Raw genomic sequence first — 26,214 nt, forward strand, 5'->3', positions numbered from 1 at the left:
ATGCCTGTGTTTCAAAATGGGAACTGTGGAAGGGGAACTGGTGCAGAATCAGTACTGAGCAAATTATGAAGCTACAAATGAAGACTAGATACTTGCAGAGGGTAATTTAATACAGCTACAGTCAGCTATTTGCCAGAGACTCAAAGCTCAATAAACAACCCTATCTGGTTTATTGTTAACTTATTTTCTTTTTTTTGCCCAGGTGTTTTTGTTCACCCGCTCAGCCTCCAGCAATCAGGCAAGCAAACAGTTTAAAAAAAAACTAGTCAAAATAACATCTAAAATTGTAAAAAAAAAAAAAAAAAAAGTTGAGAGAGTTCATTGGGTTCGTGGGAAAAAGGTGAAACACATGTAGAGACACCGTGGAGATCTGCAGGAGTAAACTGGCCATCACCCTACAAAATTAGATCCAGGCAGCTCCCACTGCAGCCCCTTTTGTCAGAGTGTGGAGCAGATGTTGGGAGGAACTCAACTGGTGCTGTGCAGCAGTGAGGGAGAAGCTGCAGAAAGGAAAATAAGTCTACAGCAAAGAAACAACAAGGCTCTGAGGAAAAAAAACCACAAACAACTAAACCCCAAATCCCAACCTTTAATCCATAGCTGGCCTGAAAATGATTTTTCCAACCATTTTTTAAACAAACAAATATTCGTTTTCAGTTCCAGGCACAGGTGTTACAGAGTAGGCCATTTTTTAGGAAAAGATTTTAGACATATTCCCTGTGCCCTCATGAAAGCTTTCCCAAGAATCTCACCCCCCAGTTTCTGTTTAATGAGTTATTGGACTTTCCATTTTTAGAAAGGGGAGTGGGGGGAAAACCTAAATAATTTGTAAAAAGAGGTTTTTGTTACTCATTTAGAAAATAATATTTTTGTTTTTAAAAAAAATTTAAAAACCCTGTTTCTCTTCTCATTTCCTGACATAGTAGGTTCAAAACATCAACTGACAGGACAGAAAAGCTGCTTTATGATTTCCAGAGAAAGCTTTGGTTTTATACTAGTGGGATCTGGAAGAGCAGAAGCAGGAATCCCAGAGCAAGACAAGGTATCTGCTCAGTATCTTACATTCCCATGATGGGCTGCCGAGCAGGTAAGTGGCTTCTTTGAGCAAATTGTGCACAAACACCTGTTAGCAAGAAAATAAAACAAACCACGGCAAAAGGATCTGCATGAGGCCTGAAAACACTGCTTTAAAGCTCTTCTTTTCTAGGATTACCAAGCACTTGTCTATTGTATATTAGACTGTGAGAGGGTGGAGTCACTCATGGCATGCTCCATTAAAGGCCATCAAGGCAGACTAACTGGTTTGGGCCAGAGACTGTCAGTGCAAGGGCAGTAACACAGGGCTGGAATTTTGTGGCTAAGTCATAAAATGTGAACTGTAATCTCTGCTCAGGATGTGACCCTGCCCCTGATCCAGCCATCAGGGGTGACTGGAATTTGGAGGTTTTAGGAAGCCCTGCCGAGCCCAGAACATGCTGCTGCAGACCACTGCAGGGCTTCCCATTCCCTTTAGAAGGAGGTTCCAAACATACTCCAAGAAATCCCCATGGCCCTGGGATGCCTGTGCCCAGCGGAGCTGTGGTTACTCCGTCCATCACACCACAGCCTGCTGAAAAGGGAGCCCTCAACTGCTGCCAGAGATAAGAACATAATCCATGTTCAAGTGTGGTTAAGACATTTCTTCCTGGCAGGATTTCTTCCTCGATTTTTGTACAACAGGACAGACCAACACGGAGAGGCTTGAGGCACTGGTGATGTGCACAATGAAGGTAAAAAACCCAAATGTGACGAACGTCACATATCCTTACAATGACAGTGGGACATCTTCCCCTCTGGCAAAGGCTCTTACAGTGGGGCCTGCTCCCTGGGGAGAGGAAACAACTTCCTGCACCACTACACCTGGGGTCAGGGTCCATGAACAGAAGACAGCACAGCAGGTCCAAAATGAAGCCTAGAAAGTTTTCAGCCACACAGCTCAAATCCCTGATTTTCACCAAACACTCATTTTAAATGGCAAGAAAGGGAGGGAGGATTAAAAACCAGCAAGAACTCTATTATAAACACATGCAAATGTCAGTAAACTAATGAGATTCCAAAACTACCTTGCTCCCAGAAAGAAATTACCCAAATCAGGTCAATCTGAATAATAATGAGATGACATTTTCTCCTCATGGGAGGCCAAGCCTACGCACACATGTGAAGCCATTTACAGCCCTCTTGTCTGAATGACCACATCAACCTAATAAACTTTTGTTACATCAATATTGTTCCTGTCACTGCACTTAGCATAATTAATGCAGATGCAATCAGGATGGAGAGCAAAACACTCTTTGCAAGCACCTCCCCCCAAGTACTGCAGTCAGGCTGGCATTTTAAAAGTGGATTTAATCAAATGTTAATCAGGACAGAAAAAGTTCAGGCAGGTGCAGCTGCAAATAATCCAACAGGATTAAGGAGGTCTGGGTGGCTGATTACCCTGCAGCAGAGGAAATGCACATCGTGTGGAGGATGACAATATGTTTCCATCTTCTCCTTTAACAAGGGGCATTATAATTACCTGATTATTTATTTTTCCAATGGGAAGCATTTGAAATATTTTGCAACATGTGATCTACCACCTCTCTTCTCCTTGTCTGTGCAAAACAACCTGAAGTTGGAGTCACCCGGTCAAAATGAATTTGTATGAGTATTTTCTCCTGCAGTCACCTGTTTGCATTATCGTTTAATGAAATTCTATTATTAAATGTATGTTATTTTCCCCTTCAGTAACTTAATATCATGTAATGTTAAGGTACAGCCACATTCAAGAGTTTCCCTGCAAGTCTGGTGCTCCAGGGAACACTGTGGATGCTGCCACAGTTTTGTTAGCACCTAGGGAGGAGTTTTTAACAAGTCTGAGCTCCTACAGAGACCAGGGTGAGTGGAGTGGAATGCAAAGTCCAACATTCAGGTTTGGAGCAGCCCCTGGGTCCCTGCTCAGTGTTTATCCGCTGCACAAGACAGGGCTTGGGGACCTTTTAGCTCCTGGACACCACTGGGGCTGGTCTATGTCACCAGCTTTACAGCCTGCTCCTTGGGCTCGTTATCAGTCCAGGAGGGAAATGCCAATGGAATAACTCTGGCTGGAGCTGAAACTGAGCAAGAAAAGCTCATTTAGCAAAAGCGCCAGGGGAGGGAGGGAGTGGGGCTGGTGGGGGCACATGGACAAGTGTTCCCATTCAGATGCCAAAACACATGTGAACAGACAATTTATTTACATTAACCATTTTTTGGAAGAAGAAATGGGAAGGGGGAGAGGCTGGCTCCACTGTGCATTCTCATGTCCAGTCTCAGCAGATGGAAACTGCTGGGCCCTGTGCTGTATCCCCTTGGTACCCCACCACTGCCTGATGGTGAGGGGCCTGAGCATCCTGAACAGAACATCACAGCTCCATGGAGCCCTTCCTAACCCTGGCCACTTTGCTGTTGGTCCAACCAGTCCCATCCATCTCCTCTCACTCCCACCATTGGCCTCTCCATGGCCGGGCAGGCTCCTTTTGGAGAACCAGCACCACCTTCAGCTCAGGTGGAGCTTGCCCTGCAGCCTCTGTTGCAGGGTGGGATGCAAAGCTACCAGGCTTCATGCCAGAAGGCTTTTAGATGCTTCCAGTGCATGTCCCCAGCCCATTGACAAGGGGAGATGAAAGGAAGCACTGCAACTGGAGGATGTAGCACTTACTGAATGGGAAGTCACAGACATGTGAGGATGTCAGCAATTCCCACAGCCACACAGCCCGCACCTGAATGAGCACCTCCAAATGGCCTCAAAATCACAGGACTTGGCTCTAGAGCTCAGCTTCAAGCTTCTCTCAGCTTGAAGGGTGCTCAGGCTTGCAGCTCCAAGCTTAGGACTACCCGAGCTAACTAAAGCAAAGGTAAGGCACAAATCACCCCACTAGAGCTCTTACCAGTGGGATGCAGACGAGTCTTTAAAAGGGAAAAAAGAGCCAGAAAGCTCTCAGTGTGATTTGGATAAACATGCAGTGGCTACATTTATGGAAAAACTCCTTACACAAACTTTGAGGACACTGTCCAGTAGACCCAAGACAAGTTCAGACTAAAAGAACAAGCTACATTTCAAAGGTGGTGGGAATTCATGCTATTTCACCTCTCCAAGGCACGAGCTTATCTTGGATGTATCACAGAAGGGAACAGCTAAACAGTGCCATGTGGCTGATAATGAAGAGCCAAGAAACCAGACTGATGTCTGGATGCTAAGCATCTCACAGGCCCAAAAGGATGAAAAATAGCTTTTCATGTGGACTTTTTTTAATTTTTTACATGTGATATTGTAAAATTAAAGTTTAAGATAAAAAACACCATTATACAATTATAAACTAGGCCTGCTCATGTTGGTATTCCAGTAAAGGAATGTAAAAATTTTAACTGAACTTCCTTCACAAAATACATTTTTTACCTAGAAAAAATTTAATTTTAAACAAATGAAATTTTCCTAAAGAAAATTATTACCTGAAATTTTATGCATCAGGTCTTGTTTTCCGTTTGTAAAAAAGACTTTTTTAGAAGGAAAAAAAAAATAAAACGACCGAAAAATCCCAAGTTCCCCATTAGACTTTAAATTTAGTATCTGAAACAAATTCAGGACTTAGTGCTCCCTGTCTGATCTCACAAACTGCTGAACTCAGCTCCATAAAAACCAGGATGTCTATTCCTGGGAGAGCTCCTTGTAAATCCTTAAACCTACTGGGGAATGTACAGGTGAGGTAAGTAATGAGCATGGGGTTTTTTCATGTAATTTTTCTCCATGTTTCCCAAACTCAAAATACCTCAGGGTTCCCAATCTTAGTTAGCTCAGAGACACACAAAGGTGCAGAAACAGCTGACTGGAGAGAATGGGAACCAGAACAAACTGAACTGGAAACTGATGCCATGAGGAGTCCCACGATCCATGGCTGTGGTGAACCCTGTGAGCATTCCCTGGGCAAATTCTGGCTCACACCAAGCTGCCCCATAGAGCCAACAGCACCTGGTCCCTGGCAATAACACACATCATAAATGTGAAATATTTACTAAGGTGACCAGGCAGAGAAGGGGCTAAACTTCCAGCACACTTAGCCCCTTACAAAATCAAGATCAGGAAGTCTGATTGCAGCAGTTTTCTCACCAGTCTTACAAGAAACCATTTAAAATTGCAATTTAAGGAAGTTTTAGGTGCATACCTACATCCATCCCTGGAAGTGGTCAAGGCCAGGTTGGATGGGGCTCTGAACAACCTGGTCTATGGAAAGGTGTCCCTGCCCATGGCAGGGGAGCTTGGGACAAGATGATCTTCAAGGTTCCTTTCAACCTAAACCACCCTGTCATTCTACGATCCATCTTATCCAGCAAAGCCCATGAGCACACGTTAAACTTTAAGCAATGTTTCTGTCAAAATGAAGCCAAGTTGAAGGTAAGCATATGTGCAGCAGGTGTTGAGGAGAGTCAGCAAAGAGGAAAGGACATCTGTCCTGAGAGTGGAATGTTTCTCATTTTATAGTCCTTCCCAACATCCAGAGATGTAGGTCTTGCCTCTGATTTTAGCTACTCCTCTACACTACTTAGCTACAGTTTATAAATGAGTAATTGCTACTAAAATAGAACTGCTGATTTTTTTAATTTTTTTTTTTTTGCCACAGCTGCATCTATTACCCAAGTGTACAAACATTGTGCTAACAAGATCACCTGACTCAGGTCTGCTTTTTATCACAGCAAACATGTTACAGATCTATAATCACAACCATGCCTCTCAACATGATTTGTGGGAGCTCTGTTAACTGTTCATGCTAAAAATAGTCTTATTCTTTTAAATTTAGCAGCATCACAATATCCCATGAGATTGTCAGTGCTGGACTCTTGAGCATTCAGGGCACTGCAGTTACTGGGAAGCTGAATAGAAGTTTGGGTTCATATTCCTTGATACACTGCAAGAGCCCACTCAAGATCTTCTCTCTCTTTCTGGGCTGTGTTGTCAGCTTGTGGCTGATTTTGGGTACATGGGAAGGGTCCATCAGGAACAGGCTAAGCCCACCAGAAAAACACCAGGGCAGCTCTGTAGGATCCTTTCCCCTGATTCCCTCCCAGCCTCCATCCTTTTGCAGCCCAGCGGCTTCCTGAGCCAAGTGAAATCTTTGGATCCAGTAATTCTCAGAGGATTTACTTCCAATCTAACACCAGTCAGAGCTGGGTTGGATCTAACAGCTTTTATTTATTTTTTTTTTTTTTGTGTGAGAAATTTTACAGATCAGTAACACCTGGTAACTGTGGCATTAGGAAATGCAGGTGTTATCTTAATTTTTATGTAGTTATAAACACACACACAGAGAAATATAATACAATATGTTAGAAAGATGTGTTTTGTTTGGAGAGGTGCAAATCCTCAGCTGTGAGCAGCAGCAATGGCACAGAAACAGTTAAGGCCATAACTGGACTTCAGAACACCCACGATCAGTTCCTAAATCTGCCACGGATTTTCTGGTTTGCTTTGGGCATATTAATTGAGTCTCTTATCTGTCAACTAAGAAAAATTATGCTGGTTTGTTCCCCTCATAAGGTCCATGGGGTGTACCAATTCCCAGCCCAGATTTTGCCTAAGTTTAGGTATTTAACCACAGCACTTTACCAAAGGTCCCATTAAAGTCAATGCAGAGAGACAGATGCTGTGAGAGTGAGACCAATCTCCTAAGAGAGCTGTAGTTTTCTCTGGAGAGGTTTACTTCCTACCTGACATAGTCAGGAGAAATCCTATAATGTCTGAATAACTAACATAATTTGCTGAAGTACCTGGAGTCAGCTACCATGAATATCCAGGTCTTAGCATTTAAAACAATGAGCTGATATAAAGAAAATTTCCAGTAACACCATGGAACAACTGCATCCCACCTGCTGAGCCACAGCTCAGGGTAACTATCATTTGGATATGCATTCATGGCTGTGCCTGAGGATAGCAGATGTGAAACCCACAGGCCAAATGCATCCAGATGCAAAGCACTGGCCTTTCCAGCATCACAGTGACTTTCCCATTGACAGTCCTATCAAACTTTTGCTCTGCATGGAGGTTATAACCTGAAGCTTTTACATCAGTTATATTTATATTACAATAACTCACCTTCTGAAAGATTTTCGTTGGTTTAATAAAACTTCTAAATAAGCACTTTGATGCAGCTTAGGTTAATTCCAGCTTACGTATACAGTCAAATCCTATACATACAATCCAAGTGTTTGGTTTTTTTTTTAAATTCTCTTACACACTCACACACCCTTGCACACTTTTACACACTCTTGCACACTCTCTTGCTCTAACAAGAGCCCAGCTAGTTTCTGTGAAGCCCATGGCTAAGGCACAGATTGATGTTACATTCTCTGCTCTGGTGTTCATCTGTAGCATAGCCTGTTTATCTCCCAGAGTGTGTTTTGCAACAGCCATAAACCTCACCTCAGCAAGAAGCATCTGAGCAATGCTTGGACAGGGAACTGTAAGCAGCCATGGCAAACAGCAGCCACCTGGCTCATGTCCCAGTGCTCTTCCATTCGAGCAGCTCAGTTCTTTGGTGGCCACTTAGAGTTGTATTTTATTTATATAGTGCTGCTAAACCTCATCTATATTTGTTCATGTAAATTGCCTGAGTAGCCCTGGACTTGGAAGGGAAACACATTTTCTTCCCTGACAAAGAAACAGATGATCTCACTGGCAAATGGGACACATAAGGCATTGTGTTTGCTTTAGAGTAAGCTCGCTTACCAATCAAGCCACTTGACTTATCAAGCTTTTTTGCCCCCTCCTCTATTATGGGCAAGTCTCCTGTCAATGAGAAGAGGATGTCCCTTCTCCACCTCGTGCCATTTCCCATTCCCCTGCTGTAGGGTTGCTGCCCTGGTTGCCATGGCAGAGCTTTTAAGTGTGGTGCTGACAGGTCACACGCTGAAGAGGCCTGATCCCACCATAATGCTCATGGAAATCAATAGGATTCAGTTCCTCCTAATGAAGGCATGAACTTACAAGACAGACTGTCCCTTTGTGCTCAGCGAACGTATAAAAGGTCTCTAAAGCCAGGCTTGCACTGAAATTCAGCCAGGTTATCAAAACTGCTAAGGGCTCAGGCCTATTGAAAATCCAGCCCTCAGCACAGCCTCTGGTTATGGAGCACTTAACATCTATTTGATCAAAGAGTCAAATTGTCTCAAGATTTTGGTTACATGCAAATCTGTCCCTTGGTACTGCATGTACTGAATCCTAAGAGCAAAGTCCTCCAATTAAATCTGCTGCAATAGATAATGCACAGTAATCTGCTATTGGAGAATGCTTCTGGAATAACTTTTCCTGGGCATGCTCCAGCCATCACCAGCCTCCTGCAGAAAGTACTGCAAAAGGAAGTCATAAACTCAATTCCTGTGTTAACCTGGGAATCAGAAATGGACATAAGCTTCTGTTTTCCACATCCCAAATGAATCTAGCTACCACCAGGCAAATAGCTATTTGGAACAGAAAAATGTAAAGTCTCATGGCATAAAATACTGATATTACTGTGTTGTGTTTGGCACTGGAGGGGGCTGCCCTGGGAGAGGGTGGAAGGAACCTGTCCCTTGTGCTGCTACAAAAACACACCATGGATTGGCATTCTGGAGTGAAGGACCATCTTATCACATGGTTGTCTTTCAGCTCTTCCCAGGAGACTCTGGTCCTTAATGGACAAATGGCCACTCATGACTTCCCAAACTGTGGAAGGCTCATGCTGCCATTTTACTCCACAACTTTTCTCAGCAACTCTTTTTAAGTTTGGACAATCTTTTCAGTGCACAAAACACAAGGTAACCTTACAAGCTCTCTTTGCTGAATTTTCTCTGTTGCAGCTGATATCCATCTGACTTAAAAAGGACAGTAAGTCAACTGAATGGCAGAGTGGAAGAAATCATGGAATCATCACTAGTCTGAGCCCTGATTATCCAAAAGGCACGATCACACATGGGGAATAATTTCAAATACAGTCCTCTGTTTACAGAACACGTGACCACAAGTGCTCCTCTCCTAATTCATGACCTGTTGCTGTGACACTCCACACAACCTCTGTTCCTTGCTGTTATTAATTAGCAGGACAGTTTTCAGCCCAGGGACTGCTGCCATGAGTGTTACCACAGCTATGAGCTAACACATTTGGAGACTCATAGTTAAATGAATTGCACATGCTACCTGGTAGTACCATTAGAATCCAGGGCTTTTTACAGCTTTTTCTCCCTTTTATTTCCTCTTCTCAAGAACAGACTTTCTGGCAGTTGTAGACCTGTTGATAAAGCCATGCAAAGTCTGTTCATGTGGAGGAGTGCAGAAAGGAACCTTTTGTAAGAGCTTGCACAGTTGAGTACACAGTGTTATCTCTATCCATGTGCTGATTCACTTGTTTATCTGGGTTATCCCAGCCATAAAAATATCTGTGAACACACAGGAATCTTGTGCTTGTTTAAATGGCAGCACAAAAAGCCTACTAGAGAGGGGATAGGACCCACAGATCCCCAAAGCACACAGTGTGTGCCAGCTCTCCTGAAGGTACTGAAAGTAATTCTGCAGATCTAAACAAACCCCAGCACAAAATCTCCACTGCAGCTGTTCTTCCACAACACTGGGAAGCATCACCCCCAAATATCTTTCTGACAGGCAATGTTATGGTCCCTGAAATTCATCCTGCTGTCCTTTATTATGCTGCAGTATTCAACAGAAAAGGTAAAGAGCAAAACTCCCCACTCCTCTGCTCATGAGTTATTGTGCAATGTCTCGGAGGCAGAGCTCATAACATTCCTTTTATGCATCCTCCTCAGCTTAAACCTGTTCCTGGGATTATCTGTGCAATGCAGGGAGGAGCAGTGTGAAAACAGCTGTGGGATATGGTTGGGTGCAGAGGGATAAGGGTTTCCTTCCCTGGCATCACAACCAGTTGTGCTGTACATGCACGTGAGCCCTGGACAAAGCCAACTGAAGCCAACAGCCAAGTTCTTCTCAGGCACACAGTTCACCCACAATATCAAAAGAGCAATCGACTGAGAACACATTCTGCTGCACTATTTCAGCTGTGTGCTTCAGCAACCCTGACTGATCATCCACCCAGGGGAAAAGGAAGGAAAAAAATGGAGTAAGAAATTCCTACAACATCTGAACTGAATATATAGCTGTTGGCAGCTTTTGGTTTTGTGTTTTACCCCGAGCTTTCACTGGCAAGAGACAGTAAATTCACAAGCTTTTTCCTAGGAACCCAAGAGAGGAGGGAGTCTGCTTGACAGAGTTATATCTCTGGCAAGGAGCAGTGCTGATAATCACTTTCACTGGAGATGCTGTAAAGTGGCTCATAACTCATTTCTTTTGTACAATAAATGCAGGACAATTAAATCCAGCACTCTTCGATACTGTGCACAGAACTGTGGGACAATCCATCACTGCCTGCTTATACACAACAGCATAGAATGAACCCACCCAAAACAAAGAAGAAAAAAAGCAAATGTGCTTGGGTAAAGTGTCTCATCACATTTTCCCACAGTCACAGTAATCCAAGGCTGTAACTAGACTGCACTTAGCACAGCTCCTTCCCTTTTAAGACTCAGATTTTATTTGCCTGTGTTCATTTCCCCTTTCTCACCCAGCAGGAAGAGATTTTGAACACAATTGTGTTTGTATTTTGTTAATACAAGACCTGTGCCCGTGCCATACTGACTGGTACCCAGCCTCCTCCCTCCTGGGACCCAATCAGGAATCTCCTTCATTTCAGCCAAATTTTGGCAAAGCCTCCTTGTTTTGTCCTCCATATCCAGTGGAAGGTGATGAGGAGCTGAGAGCCTGCCAGGCCTGAGAATCCTAAACACTTGATTTTAGTAGAAAATACCATAAAAATCCAAGTCTTTTCTCCTGATCAGTGTAACCAGCAATGTGTGTTTTTCCTACAGATCCATGCTTGGAGAATGAGCTCCTTTTCCAATACCTAGGAAAGAGTGAGTTTCAGTTTATATCACAGTATTTTCCTGAATGGCAACATTACCAGAAGTTTCCTCCTCTTGCCAAAGCTACCTCTTTCCAAGTAGGAACATAACCACAGGAACTTCCACCTTCAGTCAAAATTCCAGGGAAACCAGCCTATGGGTTGCAGAGTTCCTAGCAGAGATGAGTAGAGCTACACTATTTCCTCTGATGGAAACTGGAACTAAGTTTCCTCCCTGACTACACCAAGTTTGAGGGCTCTCATCCCCCTGCTGTTGCACTTCCCAGCCTGTCATCATTGACCTCCCCTAAAGCTGCCCAGATCTGTGCAAGAAAGCTCTCAAAATTAACACATGGTCCTTAATGGCTTTTTGAAGAAATCACAGATTTTAACAAAAAGTCAGTCTAAGGCAGCAGTCCTTAAGAGCTTGTGGAGACCTCAGCCAACATTGCCATAGGCAATGGTCTTCAAACAGATCTCAAACCTGACCTTTTCAAGTGAGACGTTTTTGTCAGACCCAAAGAGGAGAAATAAATGATTCAGGGCCACACAAGGCTGTGTCACACAGGTCTGAAACCAGGCTGACAGGACATGATAACCCGGGGATGAAAAACAGTAATGGGAAACTTACAGCATTTAATGCTTGCAAGCATTAAAAAGAGAGAAAAAATAAAATTTATGCATATGTATTTCAGTCTGCCTTGTTTGCTTGTGCTTTGCCATTCTTGGGCTGCAATTAGACATCAGCATCACTTGGCCTGTTCATACAGTGACTAAGATTTAGAACAAAATCAAAAGAATAACAAATAGGACAGCAACTAATGAGCAATAAAAGCACATCCACAAGCCAGTAACTTTGTGTTCATCAGAACAGTGATACAGAAGAACAATTGCTTTCTGCCAAAGTGACATAATCACACTCTCTTTATGGATGGCAAAGACCAAAAGGAGAAAAATTAATTCTTATAATGTTATTTCTTACACAAAACAAATTCTTCAAGATGTGTTTACATGTTGAATCTATAAAAATTAAAAAAAAACCAAAACATTTGAGGAAGTCAGATTTGTTTAATTAAATATTCTTCAGGAAGAAATTACTAAAGAAATGATCGAAACCATTTGGTATCCTCAAGTTGTGCAATATTTACACTGCATAAATATGGCAATTTCATTTTAAACTTGCTTCCAAAACTCATGATGCTTACAGGATCCTGCTGTCTCTTTGTGTCTATGTTTTTGTTTTTATGCTCTCCCTTGAAATATTCTGAACCCACGGGCAAATTTCAAATCTATTAGACAGAAGAGCAGCTGTCTCCAAGAGAGCCCTTTCTTATATATTTTATGAATACAGATGGCTGGATAGAGACTCATTGATCTCTCCCATGGAAAGAAAAGTTGCAGAGTGAGACTTTTTAGGGACATCAGAGACCCATAAAGAAAATACAAATGCCCTAATTAATAGAAATGACTCAGCTACAGTTCAAACCTTATTAGACTGCTGGGAATCCAAGCAAATTACCTAAATCCATAGGAAACCAGGCTTCATTAATGTTGCTCCTCACAGTAAGTGTTTGAGGATCAGAGGTTTAAGTCCAAGTAGCTTCATGTGAACCCAAGTTTAGGTAGTTAACACCCTCAGCCTGGGATTTCACTTAATCTGTGCATCTGATGCATCCAACCCAGCTAAGTCCTACTCAGGGTCCCTCCTGGGGCTTCTCCACCTGATGTGTGTCACCACCCTAACAAAGTGCAGCCTTGGGTGAGTTGTATGAAAGTTCTGAGTCCCCATGGGCAGTACATCAGCACTTATTTCATGCAATTTATTAGGGCTGTCCTGCAAACTGAACTTTAAAATAAATGTTCAAGGCAAAACTTGTGGCTTTCCTGCAAGAGGAAAAAATAGGTTCCTCCAGCCATCTTCAGCCTTCTGTAAAACCCAACTTACACAACTAAAATCTACTCTTTATTTAACTTTTTACTCTTTTATGTTCTAGTTCTTTATTTCTCATGCCCACACTTGATACTGAAGGAGTTTAAAATTAGTAATTGTGGCCCATGGTTTGAAGTTCACAGCTAAACACATGGTGTTAGGGTCCACAAAAGAATAGGATAAAATTCCAGGAGACCAAACCAATTAATCTAACAGTCTCTTCTGTCCTTAAAAGTTCTGAGGCTATCTCTTGAGGGCTTTTAATTGATTGTTTCAAATTTTCAAATACTTATAACCATCTAAAATATTATTAATTTTCTCCTTTTATTAAATAAAAAATCAAGTTAATATAGGAATAAGGAAACTAATTGTGGATTCTACTAAAATATCAAAAGGAATTTTACCAAATGTCAGTCTCCTCAAGCTGCGTGTATTTATTTAAACCATTTTGGTTAACAGCAGACTGAGGGGGTAACTTTCAGGCAAGGAGTTTTGCAAATATTTTAAGTAGAGTTTTAATTGACCCAGTTTGACATTAAAAGCACTTTTTAAACTCTTGATATTGTTAGCCATTTAAGATAAGTGGCAATAAATACAGATTAATTGTAGCACATGAAATGAAATCTTGGGGCTGCGGTGGGCCGGTGAAAAGGTCCTTTGTGAGGCAGGGAGGTGGAGGATCGTGTGTTGGGGTTAGGCTGACAGAATCCCCCGTCAGGCTCAGCCAGGCTTTTGGTAGCTCACGCTGGGACCAACTGCAAAGACAACAAACTTTGGGCAAAGGCAAGCGGGGTGATTGGCAGGTCTGAAGGAAAACAAAAGCGCCAGGACCAAGGGCTCCCTTTTGACGGGAGCGCTGTGCGGAGCAGGACTTAAAACGAAGCCAACACTGGGGCTTTTATTGTGTGGGAGATGATTGAGCTGGGAATGTAAATTCAGGAAGACAACTTCTAAGATGCTGGGCGTTTCAGAGAAATGCTGAGTAAATACTACAGACCCAGTGAGTGACCCCACAGGGGGGACTATCTGGTGAGTCTCTCCATAATGCTAAAATAACAAAACAGAAAACCCACCCACATGCCTTCTTATTTGTCTCTAAGTCTTGCATGCAAAAAACTAAGAGATATCAGAAGGCTTTTTAAAAGCGTCTCCAAGTCCAAAACACTCCTCACTGACAGCATTTACACAGATTTGGCCTGGCTGTAAGAAAGCAGCGAAAAATCAGACACATAGGATGTCAAAGTGTTTTTTTGTTTGTTTTGACTGCTCGCTTCTTCCCTTGCAGAAGGGATAACCATGCCTGATGAGCAGAAATGAGGGCCTGCTCTCCTGTCTGCAGCTCTGTCTCCAGGCACACCCGGCTGTGAATGACTGTGCTGGCACTGAAGCAGCTTTTGTTCCCTTAAGCCAAGAGGAGAGGAAAGATGGAAAGAAACTCTTTACACTTCTGCATGTCCAAATGCACCTCTTCCATGCAACCACAGAGCTGGAGAGTTTGGTCTGAGCACTGGGGTTCAAAGGGACATCTGCACAGTGGACAAAATGTTTGGTGAACCCTGGGCTCCAACCATATCACACGACAGGATGCCAAAGTTGCACATGGTGGGTGTTACAGCTCCTTCTCCCACCCCAAAGAAACCTAGCCCTGGATGAGTTTTCCAGAGCTGGTCACAGAGGAATTTCTTTTCCCCTTGAGACCACACCAAGATGCTCTCCAAAGCATTATGGAAAGCAATCCTGTGTCAGTCTTCTGCTTGCAAATTTGCCTCAGGGTTACCAATGTTCTATCATTGGCAGCAATGCAAAACATTGCTCAGGGAGTGCTCAGTGCACCGAGCAGCTTGTTCAAGGTCAGGTAGAGGTAAGGACAGAACACCCTGAATTCTTGACTCCTACTCTCAGGGTTCAATAAATCCCACTCATCTGAAAGTCAGGCATCTGTTGGAGGCCAGTTTTTTAGGTTTCCTCTGTGGTCAGTAGAAAGATATCTCCAGAGGGCAATTCCTTCCATCTTAAAATATGCATCTGAGGTAAGTGGGAGGATTTCTCCTCTGAGGGTTTCAAAGGAACTGATGGTCTTATACAGAACACACACTGAACTTTCAGACACCTTAAGTTCAAGAGGGAGAGTCCCACCCCAACAGCCAGCTGCCACTGTTACCAAGATACTAAATACATAATTTCCAATCTCAAGCAAAAATGAGTAAAATTAAGCACTAACCCTGGCTTGGCTTTTCTGATCCCCATCTGTATTTTTCTTTGGAAAGGTTTCAAGCACTTTCAACATCACAATGTTTTTGGAGCATCTTCTCCAACTGCTATGTGACAACCATCCCCTTGTCTGATAAGCCAAATTTGCAAACCCCTTTCCTCCTGGTCATGCTTTACTATTTCCTTTGTTTCTTAGTTTTGTTCCCCACTGCCAGTGAGCTGCTTCAACTCTCAAGGGAATGACCTTGGTTCTGTGGAAAGTGTTCCTGAACTCTGCACACAGGAATGCTGCCCCAGGCTGCCTCCTGGACTCACAGGAGTTTCTGATGCTCTTTTCACCCCTTGTCCACTTAAGAACATTTTTGGGCATGGTTGATGGCACACTTGGCCAATTAGCAGTAGTGAGGCTGCACAGTTTGAGTGCCCACGACTCATTAGGTTTATAGAGTCCTGGAGCCATGCCTCGGTCACATTTATTAACTTGCACCCTGCTATTGCTCTGGCCTTGAGAATGAGTACCTCATTAGAGGGCAGTCCAGAGGTAATGTGGCTTCTCAGATACTCTAAATAATAACTTTGGTGTAAACATCATCATTACATTTAAACCATGCCATGTCTCATCTATTTACTACACACCAAACCCTCCCCTGTGCAGAGGAACCAGAAAAATGCTGTTGTCTATGGGGATGTGGCTCACCTCCCTCTCCCATTGGGACTTTCTGAGCTCTAATGAAAGTTGAGCTCATGCTGTGCCCTTTCAGTGGATGCACACTATGAATGTCTTTTTCTTCTATCCAATCACTTATTTTCATGAAGTATGCAAGAACTTATTATCTTGGAGAGTCAGCCATCTGTCAGGTTTGGTTATAATCAGCCAACAGATGAAAAATTTATGAGGGCGAAGGACATAGTCACACACACCTATATATACACACACACATACTCACAAACACTGCCATTGCCTAAGCCTCATTTCCTTAGGAAACCAGATTAAAAATAGCATTGATGTCAATAATGAAGTCTTTATTTCTTTGGCAGATCTCTGTTCCTTTTAAACCAATCCTCCCAGTGAGAGGTACTGTAGAATTTTCAACTGGAACCAGACCAGATCGCTAAGTGATAAGAACCTCACAGCAGTTTCACTGTACCTCAAACACCTCAAGGAAAAACACAAAGTGAATGAGAATTCTGTATAAATACTGAAAACTGGTGCTGAATTTCATACTGAGTTAACCCAGTGGTGGCATTTGATTTTTCTCTCCTTTTACTTCCAGTGTATAAATCCTATTTTAAAAAGTTTGCAAACCTCAGTATTTAAGGTATTTCCCATAATAAAGTATAGAAAAATACTAAAAAAGACTTAAGTTATTAATTTAAATATAAGTCACATAGGTTTCAGTCCTGCAACATTATTCCAGGAAAATGATGGGAGATTTCACTTTTCTGACAGAGAGTTCCAAACGTGAACTCCACCAAAATGTTGTGTTTAGATTAAAAAGGCGTTTAGAAGTTCTCTGGCAGAGTAATTGTCAGGTGATGAGCAAAATTGTATCTAAGTCTAAGAACTTGGTAGGTCTCATTGATTATCTCTTGCAAACCAGAAGTTCCAAGGTAGATCCATCCGGCTTTCTATTTGATCACCTACCTCTTCATTCCCACTGCCTACCTTGATGTTGACTGGGAGCAAAGCCTGGTACATCTGAAACCATATTTTGCCATATTTCAGTTCACAACTCTTTAGCAAACTTTTCTAGGAAGAAGGGCTTGTCTACCTCCAAGCCAGTCCATTTTTGCCAAGAATTACCATATTTTCCAGTTTTGTGAGTAATCTCTCCAAAAACCAATTTGAAACAGCAACACTTTTCCACAGATTGAAGTTTCTTCTCACTCCCCATCAGTCCAGTCCAGATTGAGGTTTTCTGAAGAGAGCAGAAAGGGAGCTGAGATTCAGGCACGAACCCGCGTGTTTTCCAGTTTCAGATGGCAGCTCAGCTATAGGACTTGGGCTTGAGCCCAGTTTCAGTTGCCACCAGAGCAATTTTGTCCAAGAGACCTCTGTTGCTTTCTGCAGGCCTCTATAAAATGCCTGAACGGTGGCAGAGTTTGTGTTTTGAATGTCTAAGAGAGGTGAATAACTGAAGTTTACGACATCTCGTCTTGCCGGCTGGAGCTTTAATTATTTCCCTTCTGCCCCTCTAAGTAATTCTACCTTCACTTTACATTTCTGATGTTTAAATATTGTTTTTGGGCTGAGGTATACTGCGCATACATTTTCTTTTCCTTGACACATCTCTTCTGATCTACCAGAGAAAATAACAATGGAACTGGTATTTAATAGGCTTATAGAGAGGGTATTGATGTGAAAGTAGCAGCCTAGATTAAAGACCTGGAATGACAAATAAATAATGTCTCATCCAGGTGCACATGCCAGTCACCTTGATGTCAGTTGCAGAACTACCATTAATTCTGTGAGAATAGGATCTGATCCCAAATCCATAAATCCTTTCTCAGCAAGTTTTCTCTGATGATATTCCTGGCACAACCATGACTAAGAAAACCTGAAACTCTCAAAAGAACGCCCAGTTTAATGAGATTTCCAGTCCCAGTTTCCATACCAGTAAAAATCCTCAAGAAATCCACATAAATTACAGCCAGGCTTTCTAAAGCTTTTAGCTTCAAATCCACTTTTGCAAAACAACTGACTCCAGCCAACAGTTGTGCCCTGCCTTTCCAGGGCACCAAGACTACCACTGGTTCTTCTCCATATGCAGTCCTCCTTCAACTTGGCTCTAAAACTGGTCAGAAATGGCGTGAACCTCTAAGAGACCAACACCACAAGCAGTACAAACTGGTTCCTAAATTCCTGGCCTTACTAAATTCCCTTTCCAGCTTCTGCTCCAACAGCTGGAGGCTCCAAGAGTGGAGCTGCAGGGAATTCAGCCATGGTGGTCCAGGATGCCTTGGGACATCCCTGCTCCTCCTCCGGAGTACGCACCCAGGCAGGAGGGGCAGAAGAAAGGAGCGTGAACTCAGGCCAACCCCATCAACTTGCATTAATTTGAAACACCACTGAAGGATCTTTGCTTGCACTCCAGGCTCTGAATTCAAGAAAAAGGAGTAACCAGATTTCCTTTTGCTCTGGGACAGCAACAGACTGCAGGGGGACTAACACTTGGGTGCAGACATTTTAATCAGGGCAGGCAGCACACAAAGGTATCCCAGCTGGGATAAGATCCTTGGGTCCTTTGCAATCTGCTTGCCTTTCACAGAGCATCCCGCAGAAACCTCAGTGTTAGAGGAAGGTTGCCAGTCCTTGGGTTCACCTCACTGCTCTTTTAAAATCCTCTCAACAGCACTGTTAGAGCTGGATGGGAATTTTCAGCTGAGTTTTGGGATGGGAAGTGATGAATTGTCTGGCATCCATATATTGATTTCAACACTCCCATTATGAAACCTAGAGTTATATGGGAGCTCTGCCTGGTCTCCTGAGAGCCTACAGGGTGGCCTGTGAATCCACAGCAAGCTCTTGCGTGTGTGTGTGGGTGAAAAAGTATTTCATCCCATGCTGAAGCCCATTTCTGTTCAGCAGAGTGATTAAGCCTCTCATGCTTCTTCAGTTATGAAGAGAAAATTTCCCAAATTATGTCTACATTTCTTACATCTCAGATGTTTAAGAGAAATACAGTAAGGATATAACCAAAATCATTATATTATTGGGCAGGAGGGGCCCAATAGAGTTTTCTTTCCTTTGAGAACAGAGAGACAGAATTAGACTTATACAGTAGAACTTGGCACAGGCATAATAATAAATATGATATGAAAATGTCAGGGACCCAGAGGAGATGACATTAATGTATGTGCTTCTTTAAATCCAAATCCTACAGTGCACAGGCAACTTTCCCCATTCATCATGGGCAAAATTATACCAGAGTTGGTGAATGTACACACTGCAGTTTGCAAGGCTTGTTTTAGTTGCTTTCAGCATTTGTTTGAATATCTGCAACTGGCAAACAAAGACCAGGATTTGGGGTTGCACACACTTTCTGTGGAGTAACAATGAAAGCAAAGATGGGCAGTGGCCAGGCAGGACTCCCTGTTGAGCACAATGAATTCTCCACCAGACCACCAAAACACAGTCCAGGGCTTGTCCAGCTTACCTCAACAGTTTAGGTGATGACATACCAGGGGAAAAAACAAATTGCAACCTCAAATACTGGAGTCTTTTCTTTCACCTGCTACATGTCTTGCCTTCCTCAGTTGGTACAGGTGACAGAGGCCTCAAGACTGCTCTCACCATTGCATAGACCATGCTGTGTTTCTACAATTAATATCTTGTTATACAACAGGAGTTTCTCAAAGCAGAATTACAGGAATGAGCCTTCAGAACAGAAGTTCCCTTTTCACAAAAGGGTGGTGCAGGCAGGTTTATTTTGGCCTCCTTAACTGAGGTGCTCTTTGCCGATTTAAGCTTCAGGTGAAAAGCAAATATTCAGGGATTTCAAAACCCCTGTATTATACAAGATCAGTGTACATTAAAAAGTTCTCTTGAATTTTTTTTTAAAGGCTGCAGGCTGGATTTGCACTTGGAACAAGCTTTTCCCCAGTGAAGTATCTCCTGATTTACAAAAGAGTGTCTGAAAAGAGAATCAGGCATTGCCTGTTTAATGAAGACTTTTAAATGAATCAGTTGCATGGTTTGGTCAAAATTAGCATGCAAGTCTATTTCTAAAAGCAAAGTGATACTTTGCCTTAAAAACTAATAGTAAAGAAATCCATACACAAAAACAGGCTGACCTCACTACAAGCATCTGGATGCCCAAATAAACACAAGCAGAGGGAATTCTAGCATCTGCAAACTGTTAATTCACCCTTTTCTTCTCTTTTGTAGGCTGGCCAAGTTCAATCTCCTGGTCGCCAACTTCTTGCTCCACTGAGACAACCCCATTGATGAACTGTGCTGGTGATGTCAGTAGCACCACTAATCAGCATTGGATCAGGATGCCTGACCTGGGGGATAAAGTCTCTTTATATTCCAGCCTGCAAGTGCTTTCTTTTTTTCTTTTCATCTCCTCCTTTTTTTCCTTTTGTGTTCCACACAGGATCTGAGATGACGAGTGAAAATCGTAAAGAGCTCCACAATCCTGGTGGAGAAAGAACCAGACTTCCAATGAGTTGGTTCCCAGTGACACAACAGTGGTGCTGGTGCCTGATTTACACTGAATACTGCCTCAGTTGGGAGTGCAAGGCAGCTATTTGCATATTCAACAGCTGTAAATCCCCATCCCTCAGTTGTCCGGTCGGCTGTCTGTCTCTGCCCAGACACACGTAGGGTGGCTCTGGGGCCACCTGCGGTTCAAAGGACGAGTCTGGACTCTTCAGTTTTTCAGTCTTCAGATTGTTTATTATTTCTTATCTACAGAATTTTCTTTCTGCCCAGCTGAGGTCTGACCAGCAAGGCAGCCAAGGGCACTCTGACCATCCATGGGGCGGTTGTGTCTTTTTATACTAAAAACTACGTACATCGTATTTAACTTTATTTCCCAATACCTTTCACCCATATTAGCAAGTGCACCTCCACCATGGACCAATCCCCAAGTGCCAACATCACCACAGAAAATGGATGACAAGAAGAAGAAAGAAGAAGGACAAGACAGGCCCTGATCCCTCCATCTTGTCTCCATAACCCCCCTGTACCAAAACCTTAAAATCTATATTTCACCCTGTAAATACATCATTCCTGCACCATTCACTCCCAAGTGACTCCCATGTCCTCAAACAGGTGGCACATCCCTAGAGGGATCGAAGTCAAGCCGCCAGACACTCCTGGCAACATTCCAGGATTTCTGAGCCCCCCAAGGGTTCTCTCGGCAACTCTGGACATCCGGAGTGATGTGCTGAGTTCCCACACTCAGTGTGCAGTTGGACAGTGGCCTCAAGGCACTTTCCTCCTGAAAAAACACTTCCAAGTAACACATGTGAACCCCAATGCCAGGTCCCATGGCAGGTGCTAATGGCTTTCACAAAGGCTCTCAGGATTTTAATTAGTTGAGTTGTTTGCAGTTGCTTATAGTATCCATCACCTCCTTTCCTTTTCCAAACTACTGAGTAGAAATACGGTTCTCAAACAAAATCCCACTGCCACCTCTCCTCTGGCCGGTTTCCCCAAAATTCAACATCCATTACCTTCCAGCTCAGTTGTGGTCAGCTCACTACCTGTTGATGAAGCATGCTCAAGCTACATCATCTGGATATCTTGTCAGGAATGCTTTAGTTTTCAGAGAAAAATAAGAACATATCTGTGGTGAACAGGACGACTGCAGACTTGAGTCACCTTGGAGATGTCTGTAACTCCTGCTCATTGCAGGAAGCGAAGGCTGAGCCTTCTGTCTTTGGTGCACCAAGTATCTAAAATGATGTGGGCTGAAATTCCCTTGGGAATCCTCTGCAGAGAGGACAAAAGGGGAAGAGCTGGAGCTGAGGACTACAATGAGGAGATTTTATATTCTAGTGCTCTCATACCAGTCCCACCCTATATAAAAGTTGCAGAATTCTCCCTTTTCCTACTGAAAACAAGTGCACCCCACTTCTGAGCCCCATTATGAAGAACCACCAGAGAACATTTACTTTGGAAGAAAGTAACTGCTGTTTGAGAGCTTGGATTAGATGACCTTTAAAGGTTTCTTTCAACCCAAACTATTCAATAATTCCTGCAAACAGTCTAGTTTATGAGGACCAGAATCATTCCTGATGTTGGTGCCCATCCAGTGATGGTGAGAGAACTCTGAAGGATGGGCAGGGAATTCACCTGTTCTGACCATGGAAATGATCAAATTCTACTTCTGCTGTTGCTACTCTGGGATGGAGTCTTCTTTCATGGCAGCACACAGACATCTACAGCACAGCCTGTATTTATTTTCTTGCAGAACATCTCAGAAATACCTAATCCATCAACAAATATAAATAAACTCAGCCACCTAAGCCTGCAGATGAGCAAGGGTGCTCTGACTGTCATACAAACAGATCTCTCTTATCACCAGCTTCATCGGGAGCTGTGGGCAATCTGGCTTCCACCACACCACAGACAACAGCTGGGTCCTCTCTGACCTCTCAGATGTTGTGGAGGCTGGTGGGATGGTTTAACATGTGCTCTCCTCCACCCCAGAACTGTGGTCGAGGGACAATTTACTTCCCTTCTTGCTATGGGAGATGCTATGGTACTTGCATTTCAACTCTGTCTCGGTAAAAGAATATTCTCTATGATATATTTATTATTTTAAGCAACAAAACCCACTGCCTTAAAGCCTACTGATTTGGCTGCTAATAAACATTGTGAACTGGAGCAGCATCTGAATTTCTGAAGCAGTAAATCCAACTCTCAGCTACAAAACTGACAGCTCTCATAAAAGAAAGAAAGAAAAAAATTGCAAGTAAAACATCCTAAGGAAATTATCGTTCAAATTAACTGCAGACATAAATTTATCCATCTGTTATCATAAGTGTTACTTGAAAATTATTTGCCTATAAAAATGAAATAAGCCAGAGTGGATTTTATTCTTAAACATTGACTTCATGTGTATGGTCTTAGCTGCCAAAATATTAACTCTTTTTAACAGCCCGTGTGCTCTTGGCTGTGTGTTTCTTTCTTGACTGTAAATGGACCTTTATAAATTGTCTGTATAAATGATGTCTAAGGCACTTCACTGTTACTGCAGATCAATAATTCCAAGTAAACCATCATGATTTTTAAAACACAAACCCCAAGCAAATGCCCAAATTTTACTTGGAAGTGCTCTATTTAGCTACCTTTATTCATTCAAAGGGAAAAGTTACCCTATCCGTTAAATGAAAAACATCATTTAACTGCACAAACAATAACTGCTGTTTCATTCCTAGGGTACAGTTACAGGTATGGTGGGATTTTCACATTAAGTCTGAACATGGTAAACACTGGCAGGAGTGAAACAAAGTCCACAGAACTGGGTACAGAGCTGGGTCTCTTTTACCCAGAGCCTGTATTTTTCTTGGAGAAGAGAAAGAAATTAAAGTAGAAAGAAAAAAATTGCTATTTTCACTTCTACGTGTTTTATAAAGGAATAAATTAAAAGTCTGAATTACTTCAACACATTTAAATAGTGAGTAAAGTCATGGAAGACAGAAAAGGCAGAAATCTATTGAAAAGTCTATTTTTTATTTTTAAGAATGACAGAAAACTGAAAAGTTCCTTTTAGAATTGTGTAATTTTTTTTGTTTGTTTTAATACTTTTGACTGGAACAAAACCCCCCATCTTTCAGCAGCATAAAAAAACTTTGCTTCACTTTATGAAAAACTGTTTTATCTCAGCCTGCTTGGATATTCAAATGTCTGTCCCCTGCCTACTCCTTTGTCCCCAGGATTTGTCTTTTGGATGTTTCACAGCCTTGTGCTGTTACAGGCCAGACTCGGAACCAGCTCTCCTATGATGCACCACAAGGTCTTTGCAGCACAGCTCTAAGTGGCACATAGTGAAATTTTAGTGGGAATCACAGTTTACAGGAGAGCAATGACACCCAAGCACCTGGGATTTTGACTGAAATCTGCAAAAATGGACTTGTTTTTCCAGAAGAAAACAGAGAAATTTTGTTTTCCACAAATGACCATTTTTTACCAAAAAACCAGACACCTGCATCCTCCAGCTCAGTAGCACCAGGCTCCTGCACCACCAGGCTGCCAGGATATCATCTTGTTTTTCATTTGAAGCCACTCACTGGATTTGTTTGGGGTTTTTTGTGGCTTTTTGGTTCTATAGTCATGGAGCAGGATACACTGAGCCAAACCTAACTGCAATTTGCAAAGACACCTGCGTGGTGCCTTCTACCTTAGTCAGGCTTATTATAATAATTAATTATTAGATGCTACAGAACTACTCATCCACGGCACTGAAATCTTACAGTAAGCTGAGGATGATGCTCCAAGAGAGCAACAGAGCCTCAGTTGCTGCATGCAGCTGTGCAAAAGCCAGGTAAAACTTCCCTAGAGCAGCATCCACAAGGTACAGCTCCCTGCAGGGAGGCCACCAGAGGGACAGGCAGGGCTCAGCCTCAGGAGGGCTGTTTTCTGGGAGAGATCCTATTTCCCAGCCCCTTGTAACAGGATACTTCTGAGTCCATATGAATCATCCTGCAAGGCTCAGGGCTCCCACCTAGAGCAGCTCTGGTCTGTAGAACTGCATTTGCTGAAGGGTTTCCAAGGTGCTTTTCTCGTAACAGGCTTATTTTCTTACTTAGAAAAACACTTATTTTCCTAATTTTATTTGGCAGCACAGTTTTATCCAATTCTTCCTTTCCCAGAAACTATGATGGAGATTATGAAATTTGGAAAACAATTCATAATACACATATATAATTTAATTACTATTCATTCATTAGTTCAAATATCTTCAGAATTAAGAGATTAATGCAAAGATCATGCTTGGCATAAAGGGCAATATCATCTGAAGCACATTGTCCAGAGTATTTTTTTCAAATTATTTCCCCTTCATCATGACAGTTTTAGAGATGCAAAATCTTAAATTGCATTGCTCTGGGAGCAAATAAACTCCCATAGACTCTATCATGCCTATCCTAACTGAAAGTGCATTCCTAAAATTTTCCACTTCAGAATTCATGGGAATATGTGAAGGCCTCAACTTTCATCAAAAACATCCTTTAATTTTATAAAAGGCAAAACCAAACCCTCAAAGTTTTATAAGACAATTTGAATTAATGATCCAAGCACATACCAAAGAAATCCCTCAAAATAAAAGAACTAGATATAAGAATGCAAAATAAAAGATTTATCAGTAAAATCCACTCTTCAAATTCAGCACATGGAGGAAAAGAGGAAACAAAAATCCTTCAAGAAAAAAAAACTTGCAGTTGAATCATAGGAGGAAATGAACTTGCCTGCACTTTGGTCACATAAAAGTTTTGGCATTGAAAAAAATTAATATTCTTAGTGTTCTCTGCATGAAGAAAAAAACACCCCAAAGAAGAAAGAAGGAATTAATTGTAGTTAAAGCATGGATAGCCTGCAGGGATGGCCCAATTTGGTGAGAAAAGCCAAAGGGAGGCTGGAACAAAGAACCCAAAACAAAAAGCTTTCCTCAGCATCTCCCACATCCCAGTTTTCAATAAACCCGCGTGTCTGTTCTGTCCTGCCATGCTCAGTGCTGGGGGAAACAAAACAACCCAGCAACAAAAGCAGTTTTCAACATCACCAGAAATGGGCCTAAAAGACAGAGTGAGACTTGCTCTTTATGAGCCAGCTTTCCCAAGGGATGCTCCCTGAGAGTTTCAGGTAGGTGCCCTCTGATGGGGACAGGGGAAGAAAGCTCAAACCTCCCGTAAGTCAGAGGTGTCTTTCTAAAGAATGTAACGTGGAATTAGCATCCATCCATTGGCTTAATTTCACCTCTGTTATTAGCACAAGCAAACAGCTGCAGTAGGTTGGATCCATGACCCACCTAATCCATGGTCTGTGGACTAGGTGTAGAGCACTACAAGTGGGCAGTGATGCCCAGTTTATCCCCTCAGCTCCATTTATGTACTGGTTAAGGGATTTTCAAAACTGGAAACTGTTATCTAAGCCATCATGTTCGATAATCTCCAGTAAACCTTGGGTTAGACAGGCTGGTTTTTATGAATGCCTGTCCAATTATGAGCCATCATGATATATTTTCCTACTGTAAAAACAGTTAAGCAAAACTTCTTGGCCAGAAATATCAGTCAAGCCTGAGATTAAATAAGCTTGGGAAAATTCAGTCCGGATACACTCAAAAAATAAATACATCAAAATGCACGTGTCTCTGCTAAAACCCACAGTCTTTAATCAAAATTCCCACTGAAGTGAGTAGCGAAAGGTGAGTTGTTGCCAAAGTTCATAGCGAGAGCCATGGGATGAGAAGCAAAGTTCTGTCAAAAATGAGAAATTGCCAAGGAGAGGGAGCAGGAGGAGCAGATTGGTTCTTGACACAGCAATCTCAGCCTGCCTTGAAGTCAAGGGAGGCTCAAAGAAACACTTAGCTGGTGCTCAGGATTCTGCTGAGCTGGGGTTATTATTTA

At 42.4% G+C, this 26,214-nt stretch overlaps 1 protein-coding gene across 1 annotated transcript in view; it reads right to left on the reverse strand.

Moving 5' to 3' along the window:
• TRABD2B (TraB domain containing 2B) overlaps window positions 1-26,214 on the reverse strand; it is a 262,469-nt gene that overhangs the window by 75,838 nt on the left and 160,417 nt on the right. The window lies entirely within an intron of this gene.

This window comes from Molothrus ater, chromosome 9 (assembly GCF_012460135.2).
Source record: "Molothrus ater isolate BHLD 08-10-18 breed brown headed cowbird chromosome 9, BPBGC_Mater_1.1, whole genome shotgun sequence".
Lineage (NCBI taxonomy): Eukaryota > Metazoa > Chordata > Aves > Passeriformes > Icteridae > Molothrus > Molothrus ater.